This window comes from Schistocerca gregaria, chromosome 10 (assembly GCF_023897955.1).
Source record: "Schistocerca gregaria isolate iqSchGreg1 chromosome 10, iqSchGreg1.2, whole genome shotgun sequence".
Lineage (NCBI taxonomy): Eukaryota > Metazoa > Arthropoda > Insecta > Orthoptera > Acrididae > Schistocerca > Schistocerca gregaria.
Genome location: NC_064929.1, coordinates 38,863,918 through 38,876,465, shown reverse-complemented (window position 1 = coordinate 38,876,465; position 12,548 = coordinate 38,863,918). Strand labels below are relative to the sequence as shown.

Here is a 12,548-nt window from a genome sequence, read left to right as displayed (position 1 = left end):
CGCTCTTTACCACTGTGTACCAATCTTGTCGTCCAACTGCAAAACACTGGGCCACAACAAGTTTCCGCGTCTCCATTGCACTGCGCATACTACAAAACGCTCCCCAAACTTGGCTCTCACCCACGCAGCCGACTTTTCCGACTTTCCACGACGCTCACGCTAGTGACAGCATTATTTATAATTCGACGTCGCGCCAAAGCGAATGAGCACATTTCGCCTACGGCTTAGGCCGCCCTCCTAGAGTGGCTGCTCGGTGTCTGCAGGCAGCGAGGGTCTGCTAGCTTCCTGTGTTCGCATCTATGTAACCTGTGCTTGCTTGTCAGAGACAGACTATCGCAAAACATACAACTCACTCCATGAATTGATTGCTACGGCATCTGTTATCAGCAGTCACAACTAGCAACACCAGTAGCAGCCGACTGCACGCAAAGAATAGGAATGTGCAGTGGGATTTACGTGAACTCGGCGCAAGGCAGATCTTTCCGACATAGGCTTGAGAATCTTACGGGAACACTTGTACTGTTTCTAAATAAAGTGTAGGCGTGGGAGGAGGGTGCTTCCCGCGCACTAATAACAGCAAGCTTGCCAATTGTGGATGCTAATCATTCGCTTGTATCTTCCTAGACACATCTGCAGGCTGAGAATTATTCCACTTGCATGGCAAGGTGCGCATGTAGGTGTGTTAAAAATTCTGGAGGCACTGGGTATTGATCCCAGTACCTCTCGCATACTAAGCGAGCGCTCTACCATCTGAGCTACGCCCGCCCCCCACGAAGGCTAATGGTGCTGCATACAGCCATATAGACGACACAGACCCTTGCACTCCCATTATTCAGCAGACAAACACTACTCTCTATGTATCCGTTAGGGTGTACTTCAGGTTTCGTGCATTCTGTATCGAATCGTAGTTGGCCACACTGAAAGTGGCACGTATAACGTCGAAAATAGAGTTCGGACACCGCTCTGAGTAAGACGAACGTGTTGTCCACCCTCTAGACTTCAATGAGGTTAAGCCGTGATACCTAAGACAGATCTGCACTCGATGACACCTCGATAACAGCCGGTCCCCACACTTACATCTTGCTCTCCTTACGTCAGTATACATCATATCAGTCTGTGACGCTGGCTTTGCAACATCTTGCGTGCCTGTAGGTTCGCCGCGACCAACACTTACAATGCACTGACCACAAGAAATTGAGGCGCCGCGGCGTGAACCCTGCACCTTTCACATGCGAAGCGAACGCTCTACCAACTGAGCTACGCCCCAGGCACGACCAAACTGCGCTATTCCCCATTCTTCGCGACTCTGATGCGCACGGACACGATGGTTGGTTGGTTTGTAGCGGTGAAGGGAGCAGAGTACAACGGCGCGGACACGTTCATATACACAAAAGTTCCAAGTAGTTTCGATGCTCTGGTATTACAAATGCAAATTACGTCTGTTTTTAACGTCTTAAATTGAAAGAGCCGTCACAAATTGCTCCGTTTTCACTCCTTGTCGACAATCATACAGCACCTGAGGTAACAAACACATCTCGAGCCCCATTGTGCTCTCCATTATTCATGCCAACTCAGTGCCTCGCTCTTTACTACTGTGTACTAATCTTGTCGTCCAACTGCAAAACACTGGGCCACAACAAGTTTCCGCGTCTCCATTGCACTGCGCATACTACAAAACGCTCCCCAAACTTGGCACTCACCCACGCAGCCGACTTTTCCGACTTTCCACGACGCTCACGCTAGTGACAGCATTATTTATAGTTCGACGTCGCGCCAAAGCGAATGAGCACATTTCGCCTACGGCTTAGGCCGCCCTCCTAGAGTGGCTGCTCGGTGTCTGCAGGCAGCGAGGGTCTGCTAGCTTCCTGTGTTCACATCTATGTAACCTGTGCTTGCTTGTCAGAGACAGACTATCGCAAAACATACAACTCACTCCATGAATTGATTGCTACGGCATCTGTTATCAGCAGTCACAACTAGCAACACCAGTAGCAGCCGACTGCACGCAAAGAATAGGAATGTGCAGTGGGATTTACGTGAACTCGGCGCAAGGCAGATCTTTCCGACATAGGCTTGAGAATCTTACGGGAACACTTGTACTGTTTCTAAATAAAGTGGTGGCGTGGGAGGAGGGTGCTTCCCGCGCACTAATAACAGCACGCTTGCCAATTGTGGATGCTAATCATTCGCTTGTATCTTCCTAGACACATCTGCAGGCTGAGAATTATTCCACTTGCATGGCAAGGTGCGCATGTCGGTGTGTTAAAAATTCTGGAGGCACTGGGTATTGATCCCAATACCTCTCGCATACTAAGCGAGCGCCCTACCATCTGAGCTACGCCCCCCCCCCCCCCCCCACGAAGGCTAATGGTGCTGCATACAGCCATATAGACGACACAGACCCTTGCACTCCCATTATTCAGCAGACAAACACTACTCTCTATGTATCCGTTAGGGTGTACTTCAGGTTTCGTGCATTCTGTATCGAATCGTAGTTGGCCACACTGAAAGTGGCACGTATAACGTCGAAAATAGAGTTCGGACACCGCTCTGAGTAAGACGAACGTGTTGTCCACCCTCTAGACTTCAATGAGGTTAAGCCGTGATACCTAAGACAGATCTGCACTCGATGACACCTCGATAACAGCCGGTAACCACACTTACGTCTTGCTCTCCTTACGTCAGTATACATCATATCAGTCTGTGACGCTGGCTTTGCAACATCTTGCGTGCCTTTAGGTTCGCCGCGACCAACACTTACAATGCACTGACCACAAAAAATTGAGGCGCCGCGGCTTGAACCCTGCACCTTTCACATGCGAAGCGAACGCTCTACCAACTGAGCTACGCCCCAGGCACGACCAAACTGCGCTATTCCCCATTCTTCGCGACTCTGATGCGCACGGACACGACGGTTGGTTGGTTTGTAGCGGTGAAGGGAGCAGAGTACAACGGCGCGGACACGTTCATATACACAAAAGTTCCAAGTAGTTTCGATGCTCTGGTATTACAAATGCAAATTCCGTCTGTTTTTAACGTCTTAAATTGAAAGAGCCGTCACAAATTGCTCCGTTTTCACTCCTTGTCGACAATCATACAGCACCTGAGGTAACAAACACATCTCGAGCCCCATTGTGCACTTCATTACTCATGCCAACTCAGTGCTTCGCTCTTTACCACTGTGTACCAATCTTGTCGTCCAACTGCAAAACACTGGGCCACAACAAGTTTCCGCATCTCCATTGCACTGCGCATACTACAAAACGCTCCCCAAACTTGGCTCTCACCCACGCAGCCGACTTTTCCGACTTTCCACGACGCTCACGCAACGCTCACTCTAGTGACAGCATTATTTATAGTTCGACGTCGCGCCAAAGCGAATGAGCACATTTCGCCTACGGCTTAGGCCGCCCTCCTAGAGTGGCTGCTCGGTGTCTGCAGGCAGCGAGGGTCTGCTAGCTTCCTGTGTTCGCATCTATGTAACCTGTGCTTGCTTGTCAGAGACAGACTATCGCAAAACATACAACTCACTCCATGAATTGATTGCTACGGCATCTGTTATCAGCAGTCACAACTAGCTATACCAGTAGCAGCCGACTGCACGCAAAGAATAGGAATGTGCAGTGGGATTTACGTGAACTCGGCGCAAGGCAGATCTTTCCGACATAGGCTTGAGAATCTTACGGGAACACTTGTACTGTTTCTAAATAAAGTGGTGGCGTGGGAGGAGGGTGCTTCCCGCGCACTAATAACAGCACGCTTGCCAATTGTGGATGCTAATCATTCGCTTGTATCTTCCTAGACACATCTGCAGGCTGAGAATTATTCCACTTGCATGGCAAGGTGCGCATGTAGGTGTGTTAAAAGTTCTGGAGGCACTGGATATTGATCCCAGTACCTCTCGCATACTAAGCGAGCGCTCTACCATCTGAGCTACGCCCGCCCGAAGACTAATGGTGCTACATACAGCCATATAGACGACACAGACCATTGCACTCCCATTATTCAGCAGACAAACACTACTCTCTATGTATCCGTTAGGGTGTACTTCAGGTTTCGTGCATTCTGTATCGAATCGTAGTTGGCCACACTGAAAGTGGCACGTATAACGTCGAAAATAGAGTTCGGACACCGCTCTGAGTAAGACGAACGTGTTGTCCACCCTCTAGACTTCAATGAGGTTAAGCCGTGATACCTAAGACAGATCTGCACTCGATGACACCTCGATAACAGCCGGTAACCACACTTACATCTTGCTCTCCTTACGTCAGTATACATCATATCAGTCTGTGACGCTGGCTTTGCAACATCTTGCGTGCCTTTAGGTTCGCCGCGACCAACACTTACAATGCACTGACCACAAAAAATTGAGGCGCCGCGGCTTGAACCCTGCACCTTTCACATGCGAAGCGAACGCTCTACCAACTGAGCTACGCCCCAGGCACGACCAAACTGCGCTATTCCCCATTCTTCGCGACTCTGATGCGCACGGACACGATGGTTGGTTGGTTTGTAGCGGTGAAGGGAGCAGAGTACAACGGCGCGGACACGTTCATATACACAAAAGTTCCAAGTAGTTTCGATGCTCTGGTATTACAAATGCAAATTCCGTCTGTTTTTAACGTCTTAAATTGAAAGAGCCGTCACAAATTGCTCCGTTTTCACTCCTTGTCGACAATCATACAGCACCTGAGGTAACAAACACATCTCGAGCCCCATTGTGCACTTCATTACTCATGCCAACTCAGTGCTTCGCTCTTTACCACTGTGTACCAATCTTGTCGTCCAACTGCAAAACACTGTGCCACAACAAGTTTCCGCATCTCCATTGCACTGCGCATACTACAAAACGCTCCCCAAACTTGGCTCTCACCCACGCAGCCGACTTTTCCGACTTTCCACGACGCTCACGCAACGCTCACTCTAGTGACAGCATTATTTATAGTTCGACGTCGCGCCAAAGCGAATGAGCACATTTCGCCTACGGCTTAGGCCGCCCTCCTAGAGTGGCTGCTCGGTGTCTGCAGGCAGCGAGGGTCTGCTAGCTTCCTGTGTTCGCATCTATGTAACCTGTGCTTGCTTGTCAGAGACAGACTATCGCAAAACATACAACTCACTCCATGAATTGATTGCTACGGCATCTGTTATCAGCAGTCACAACTAGCAACACCAGTAGCAGCCGACTGCACGCAAAGAATAGGAATGTGCAGTGGGATTTACGTGAACTCGGCGCAAGGCAGATCTTTCCGACATAGGCTTGAGAATCTTACGGGAACACTTGTACTGTTTCTAAATAAAGTGTAGGCGTGGGAGGAGGGTGCTTCCCGCGCACTAATAACAGCACGCTTGCCAATTGTGGATGCTAATCATTCGCTTGTATCTTCCTAGACACATCTGCAGGCTGAGAATTATTCCACTTGCATGGCAAGGTGCGCATGTAGGTGTGTTAAAAATTCTGGAGGCACTGGGTATTGATCCCAATACCTCTCGCATACTAAGCGACCGCCCTACCATCTGAGCTACGCCCGCCCCCCACGAAGGCTAATGGTGCTGCATACAGCCATATAGACGACACAGACCCTTGCACTCCCATTATTCAGCAGACAAACACTACTCTCTATGTATCCGTTAGGGTGTACTTCAGGTTTCGTGCATTCTGTATCGAATCGTAGTTGGCCACACTGAAAGTGGCACGTATAACGTCGAAAATAGAGTTCGGACACCGCTCTGAGTAAGACGAACGTGTTGTCCACCCTCTAGACTTCAATGAGGTTAAGCCGTGATACCTAAGACAGATCTGCACTCGATGACACCTCGATAACAGCCGGTCCCCACACTTACATCTTGCTCTCCTTACGTCAGTATACATCATATCAGTCTGTGACGCTGGCTTTGCAACATCTTGCGTGCCTTTAGGTTCGCCGCGACCAACACTTACAATGCACTGACCACAAAAAATTGAGGCGCCGCGGCTTGAACCCTGCACCTTTCACATGCGAAGCGAACGCTCTACCAACTGAGCTACGCCCCAGGCACGACCAAACTGCGCTATTCCCCATTCTTCGCGACTCTGATGCGCACGGACACGATGGTTGGTTGGTTTGTAGCGGTGAAGGGAGCAGAGTACAACGGCGCGGACACGTTCATATACACAAAAGTTCCAAGTAGTTTCGATGCTCTGGTATTACAAATGCAAATTCCGTCTGTTTTTAACGTCTTAAATTGAAAGAGCCGTCACAAATTGCTCCGTTTTCACTCCTTGTCGACAATCATACAGCACCTGAGGTAACAAACACATCTCGAGCCCCATTGTGCACTTCATTACTCATGCCAACTCAGTGCTTCGCTCTTTACCACTGTGTACCAATCTTGTCGTCCAACTGCAAAACACTGTGCCACAACAAGTTTCCGCATCTCCATTGCACTGCGCATACTACAAAACGCTCCCCAAACTTGGCTCTCACCCACGCAGCCGACTTTTCCGACTTTCCACGACGCTCACGCAACGCTCACTCTAGTGACAGCATTATTTATAGTTCGACGTCGCGCCAAAGCGAATGAGCACATTTCGCCTACGGCTTAGGCCGCCCTCCTAGAGTGGCTGCTCGGTGTCTGCAGGCAGCGAGGGTCTGCTAGCTTCCTGTGTTGGCATCTATGTAACCTGTGCTTGCTTGTCAGAGACAGACTATCGCAAAACATGCAACAAACTCCATGAATTGATTGCTACGGCATCTGTTATCAGCAGTCACAACTAGCAACACCAGTAGCAGCCGACTGCACGCAAAGAATAGGAATGTGCAGTGGGATTTACATGAACTCGGCGCAAGGCAGATCTTTCCGACATAGGCTTGAGAATCTTACGGGAACACTTGTACTGTTTCTAAATTATGTGTAGGCGTGGGAGGAGGGTGCTTCCCGCGCACTAATAACAGCACGCTTGCCAATTGTGGATGCTAATCATTCGCTTGTATCTTCCTAGACACATCTGCAGGCTGAGAATTATTCCACTTGCATGGCAAGGTGCGCATGTAGGTGTGTTAAAAGTTCTGGAGGCACGGGGTATTGATCCCAGTACCTCTCGGATACTAAGCGAGCGCTCTACCATCTGAGCTACGCCCGCCCGAAGACTAATGGTGCTACATACAGCCATATAGACGACACAGACCATTGCACTCCCATTATTCAGCAGACAAACACTACTCTCTATGTATCCGTTAGGGTGTACTTCAGGTTTCGTGCATTCTGTATCGAATCGTAGTTGGCCACACTGAAAGTGGCACGTATAACGTCGAAAATAGAGTTCGGACACCGCTCTGAGTAAGACGAACGTGTTGTCCACCCTCTAGACTTCAATGAGGTTAAGCCGTGATACCTAAGACAGATCTGCACTCGATGACACCTCGATAACAGCCGGTAACCACACTTACATCTTGCTCTCCTTACGTCAGTATACATCATATCAGTCTGTGACGCTGGCTTTGCAACATCTTGCGTGCCTTTAGGTTCGCCGCGACCAACACTTACAATGCACTGACCACAAAAAATTGAGGCGCCGCGGCTTGAACCCTGCACCTTTCACATGCGAAGCGAACGCCCTACCAACTGAGCTACGCCCCAGGCACGACCAAACTGCGCTATTCCCCATTCTTTGCGACTCTGATGCGCACGGACACGATGGTTGGTTGGTTTGTAGCGGTGAAGGGAGCAGAGTACAACGGCGCGGACACGTTCATATACACAAAAGTTCCAAGTAGTTTCGATGCTCTGGTATTACAAATGCAAATTCCGTCTGTTTTTAACGTCTTAAATTGAAAGAGCCGTCACAAATTGCTCCGTTTTCACTCCTTGTCGACAATCATACAGCACCTGAGGTAACAAACACATCTCGAGCCCCATTGTGCTCTCCATTATTCATGCCAACTCAGTGCCTCGCTCTTTAGTACTGTGTACTAATCTTGTCGTCCAACTGCAAAACACTGGGCCACAACAAGTTTCCGCGTCTCCATTGCACTGCGCATACTACAAAACGCTCCCCAAACTTGGCACTCACCCACGCAGCCGACTTTTCCGACTTTCCACGACGCTCACGCAACGCTCACGCTAGTGACAGCATTATTTATAGTTCGACGTCGCGCCAAAGCGAATGAGCACATTTCGCCTACGGCTTAGGCCGCCCTCCTAGAGTGGCTGCTCGGTGTCTGCAGGCAGCGAGGGTCTGCTAGCTTCCTGTGTTCGCATCTATGTAACCTGTGCTTGCTTGTCAGAGACAGACTATCGCAAAACATACAACTCACTCCATGAATTGATTGCTACGGCATCTGTTATCAGCAGTCACAACTAGCAACACCAGTAGCAGCCGACTGCACGCAAAGAATAGGAATGTGCAGTGGGATTTACGTGAACTCGGCGCAAGGCAGATCTTTCCGACATAGGCTTGAGAATCTTACGGGAACACTTGTACTGTTTCTAAATAAAGTGTAGGCGTGTTAGGAGGGTGCTTCCCGCGCACTAATAACAGCACGCTTGCCAATTGTGGATGATAATCATTCGCTTGTATCTTCCTAGACACATCTGCAGGCTGAGAATTATTCCACTTGCATGGCAAGGTGCGCATGTAGGTGTGTTAAAAATTCTGGATGCACTGGGTATTGATCCCAGTACCTCTCGCATACTAAGCGAGCGCTCTACCATCTGAGCTACGCCCGCCCCCCACGAAGGCTAATGGTGCTGCATACAGCCATATAGACGACACAGACCCTTGCACTCCCATTATTCAGCAGACAAACACTACTCTCTATGTATCCGTTAGGGTGTACTTCAGGTTTCGTGCATTCTGTATCGAATCGTAGTTGGCCACACTGAAAGTGGCACGTATAACGTCGAAAATAGAGTTCGGACACCGCTCTGAGTAAGACGAACGTGTTGTCCACCCTCTAGACTTCAATGAGGTTAAGCCGTGATACCTAAGACAGATCTGCACTCGATGACACCTCGATAACAGCCGGTCCCCACACTTACATCTTGCTCTCCTTACGTCAGTATACATCATATCAGTCTGTGACGCTGGCTTTGCAACATCTTGCGTGCCTTTAGGTTCGCCGCGACCAACACTTACAATGCACTGACCACAAAAAATTGAGGCGCCGCGGCTTGAACCCTGCACCTTTCACATGCGAAGCGAACGCTCTACCAACTGAGCTACGCCCCAGGCACGACCAAACTGCGCTATTCCCCATTCTTCGCGACTCTGATGCGCACGGACACGATGGTTGGTTGGTTTGTAGCGGTGAAGGGAGCAGAGTACAACGGCGCGGACACGTTCATATACACAAAAGTTCCAAGTAGTTTCGATGCTCTAGTATTACAAATGCAAATTCCGTCTGTTTTTAACGTCTTAAATTGAAAGAGCCGTCACAAATTGCTCCGTTTTCACTCCTTGTCGACAATCATACAGCACCTGAGGTAACAAACACATCTCGAGCCCCATTGTGCTCTCCATTATTCATGCCAACTCAGTGCCTCGCTCTTTACTACTGTGTACTAATCTTGTCGTCCAACTGCAAAACACTGGGCCACAACAAGTTTCCGCGTCTCCATTGCACTGCGCATACTACAAAACGCTCCCCAAACTTGGCACTCACCCACGCAGCCGACTTTTCCGACTTTCCGCAACGCTCACGCTTTTTTTTTTTTTTTTTCCTTTATTGTGATTTTAATACCTGTGACAAACAGGTAGGCCGGCAGCGGACCAAGTATGCCGCTCTTCGGCCTCAGAGTATACACAGAACAGAGATGAGTGAGATATAAAAACAATCAAGACGGCGGGGTACAAACCGTAGACAAAACAGAGTTAAAACGGAGTCGGTCACGTGCGTAGCACAATGGATAAAAGCGGAGAAACACGGTGCACAAACGCAGATGGCAGATGGCCACACGTGAACCAGCGGAGCACAAACGACGAAACACAAACACACTGCAGGAGAGTCGAGGCACAAACACATGCGATGGTCTTCGGCGTAGGACGATGAAAGTAACTGATGGAAGACAGCAGAGTCGTGGCCTGCCAAGGGGAAAAGGTGTGGGGAAGAGGAGAGAGAGGGGGAGGGGAAGATGCCAGTGGAGGAGAGGGATGGAGGAGAAGGGGGAGGGTAGGGGGAGTGGAAGCCCAAGGAGAAAGGGGAGGGGAGGGAGGGAGAGAAGGGAGAGAGGGTGCCCACAGGAAAAGGAGAGGAGAGGGAAGGTAAGGCTCAAAGTTGGTAGGAGGGGTAGATGGAGGGGAGGAGGGCATCATCAGGGAGGGGGAGTTGACGGAAGCCACCGAGGGAGAGGGTGTGGAGGGTGTAAAGATGGAGAGCAGGTGGGATATAGGAATGCAGGCGCGGCAGCGGGTTGGGGTGGGAGAGGATGGGAGAGACAAGAGGGTGTGGAGGATCAAGCTTGCGGGAGGTGTAGAGGATCCGTAACCGTTCGAGGAAAAGGAGGAGGTGCGGGAAGGGAATCAGGTCATAGAGGATCCGCGTGGGGGAAGGGAGACGGATGCGATAGGCGAGGCGGAGCGCATGGCGTTCTAGGATCTGAATGGACTTGTAGAAGGTAGGAGGGGCAGAGATCCAGGCGGGATGAGCATAGCAAAGGATAGGACGGATGAGGGACTTGTAGGTGTAGAGGATGGTGGAAGGGTCCAGACCCCATGTACGGCCAGAAAGGAGCTTAAGGAGGCGGAGGCGGGAGCGTGCCTTGGCTTGGATCGTCCGGAGATGTGGGTTCCAGGAGAGGCGACGGTCGAGGGTGACACCAAGGTACTTGAGAGTAGGTGTGAGGGTGATGGGACGGCCATAAATAGTAAGATAGAAATCAAGGAGACGGAAGGAACGAGTGGTTTTGCCTACAATGATCGCCTGGGTCTTGGAAGGATTGACCTTGAGAACGCTCACGCTAGTGACAGCATTATTTATAGTTCGACGTCGCGCCAAAGCGAATGAGCACATTTCGCCTACGGCTTAGGCCGCCCTCCTAGAGTGGCTGCTCGGTGTCTGCAGGCAGCGAGGGTCTGCTAGCTTCCTGTGTTCGCATCTATGTAACCTGTGCTTGCTTGTCAGAGACAGACTATCGCAAAACATACAACTCACTCCATGAATTGATTGCTACGGCATCTGTTATCAGCAGTCACAACTAGCAACACCAGTAGCAGCCGACTGCACGCAAAGAATAGGAATGTGCAGTGGGATTTACGTGAACTCGGCGCAAGGCAGATCTTTCCGACATAGGCTTGAGAATCTTACGGGAACACTTGTACTGTTTCTAAATAAAGTGTAGGCGTGGGAGGAGGGTGCTTCCCGCGCACTAATAACAGCACGCTTGCCAATTGTGGATGCTAATCATTCGCTTGTATCTTCCTAGACACATCTGCAGGCTGAGAATTATTCCACTTGCATGGCAAGGTGCGCATGTAGGTGTGTTAAAAATTCTGGAGGCACTGGGTATTGATTCCAGTACCTCTCGCATACTAAGCGAGCGCTCTACCATCTGAGCTACGCCCGCCGCCCACGAAGGCTAATGGTGCTGCATACAGCCATATAGACGACACAGACCCTTGCACTCCCATTATTCAGCAGACAAACACTACTCTCTATGTATCCGTTAGGGTGTACTTCAGGTTTCGTGCATTCTGTATCGAATCGTAGTTGGCCACACTGAAAGTGGCACGTATAACGTCGAAAATAGAGTTCGGACACCGCTCTGAGTAAGACGAACGTGTTGTCCACCCTCTAGACTTCAATGAGGTTAAGCCGTGATACCTAAGACAGATCTGCACTCGATGACACCTCGATAACAGCCGGTCCCCACACTTACATCTTGCTCTCCTTACGTCAGTATACATCATATCAGTCTGTGACGCTGGCTTTGCAACATCTTGCGTGCCTTTAGGTTCGCCGCGACCAACACTTACAATGCACTGACCACAAAAAATTGAGGCGCCGCGGCTTGAACCCTGCACCTTTCACATGCGAAGCGAACGCTCTACCAACTGAGCTACGCCCCAGGCACGACCAAACTGCGCTATTCCCCATTCTTCGCGACTCTGATGCGCACGGACACGATGGTTGGTTGGTTTGTAGCGGTGAAGGGAGCAGAGTACAACGGCGCGGACACGTTCATATACACAAAAGTTCCAAGTAGTTTCGATGCTCTGGTATTACAAATGCAAATTACGTCTGTTTTTAACGTCTTAAATTGAAAGAGCCGTCACAAATTGCTCCGTTTTCACTCCTAGTCGACAATCATACAGCACCTGAGGTAACAAACACATCTCGAGCCCCATTGTGCTCTCCATTATTCATGCCAACTCAGTGCCTCGCTCTTTACTACTGTGTACTAATCTTGTCGTCCAACTGCAAAACACTGGGCCACAACAAGTTTCCGCGTCTCCATTGCACTGCGCATACTACAAAACGCTCCCCAAACTTGGCACTCACCCACGCAGCCGACTTTTCCGACTTTCCACGACGCTCACGCAACGCTCACGCTAGTGACAGCATTATTTATAG

General features: G+C 50.0%; 5 non-coding genes across 5 annotated transcripts; all 5 read right to left on the bottom strand.

Annotated features, from left to right (window-relative positions):
* Positions 1-2,781: 2,781 nt before the first annotated feature.
* Trnaa-cgc (transfer RNA alanine (anticodon CGC)) lies at positions 2,782-2,854 on the bottom strand. The gene has a single exon. It is a non-coding gene; the product is annotated as a tRNA-Ala (tRNA).
* A 1,513-nt stretch (positions 2,855-4,367) lies between these two features.
* On the bottom strand, positions 4,368-4,440 carry Trnaa-cgc (transfer RNA alanine (anticodon CGC)). Its single transcript has one exon. It is a non-coding gene; the product is annotated as a tRNA-Ala (tRNA).
* A 1,518-nt stretch (positions 4,441-5,958) lies between these two features.
* Positions 5,959-6,031, bottom strand: Trnaa-cgc (transfer RNA alanine (anticodon CGC)). Its single transcript has one exon. It is a non-coding gene; the product is annotated as a tRNA-Ala (tRNA).
* A 3,104-nt stretch (positions 6,032-9,135) lies between these two features.
* On the bottom strand, positions 9,136-9,208 carry Trnaa-cgc (transfer RNA alanine (anticodon CGC)). The gene has a single exon. It is a non-coding gene; the product is annotated as a tRNA-Ala (tRNA).
* Positions 9,209-11,970: 2,762 nt separating this feature from the next.
* On the bottom strand, positions 11,971-12,043 carry Trnaa-cgc (transfer RNA alanine (anticodon CGC)). Its single transcript has one exon. It is a non-coding gene; the product is annotated as a tRNA-Ala (tRNA).
* Positions 12,044-12,548: the final 505 nt, after the last annotated feature.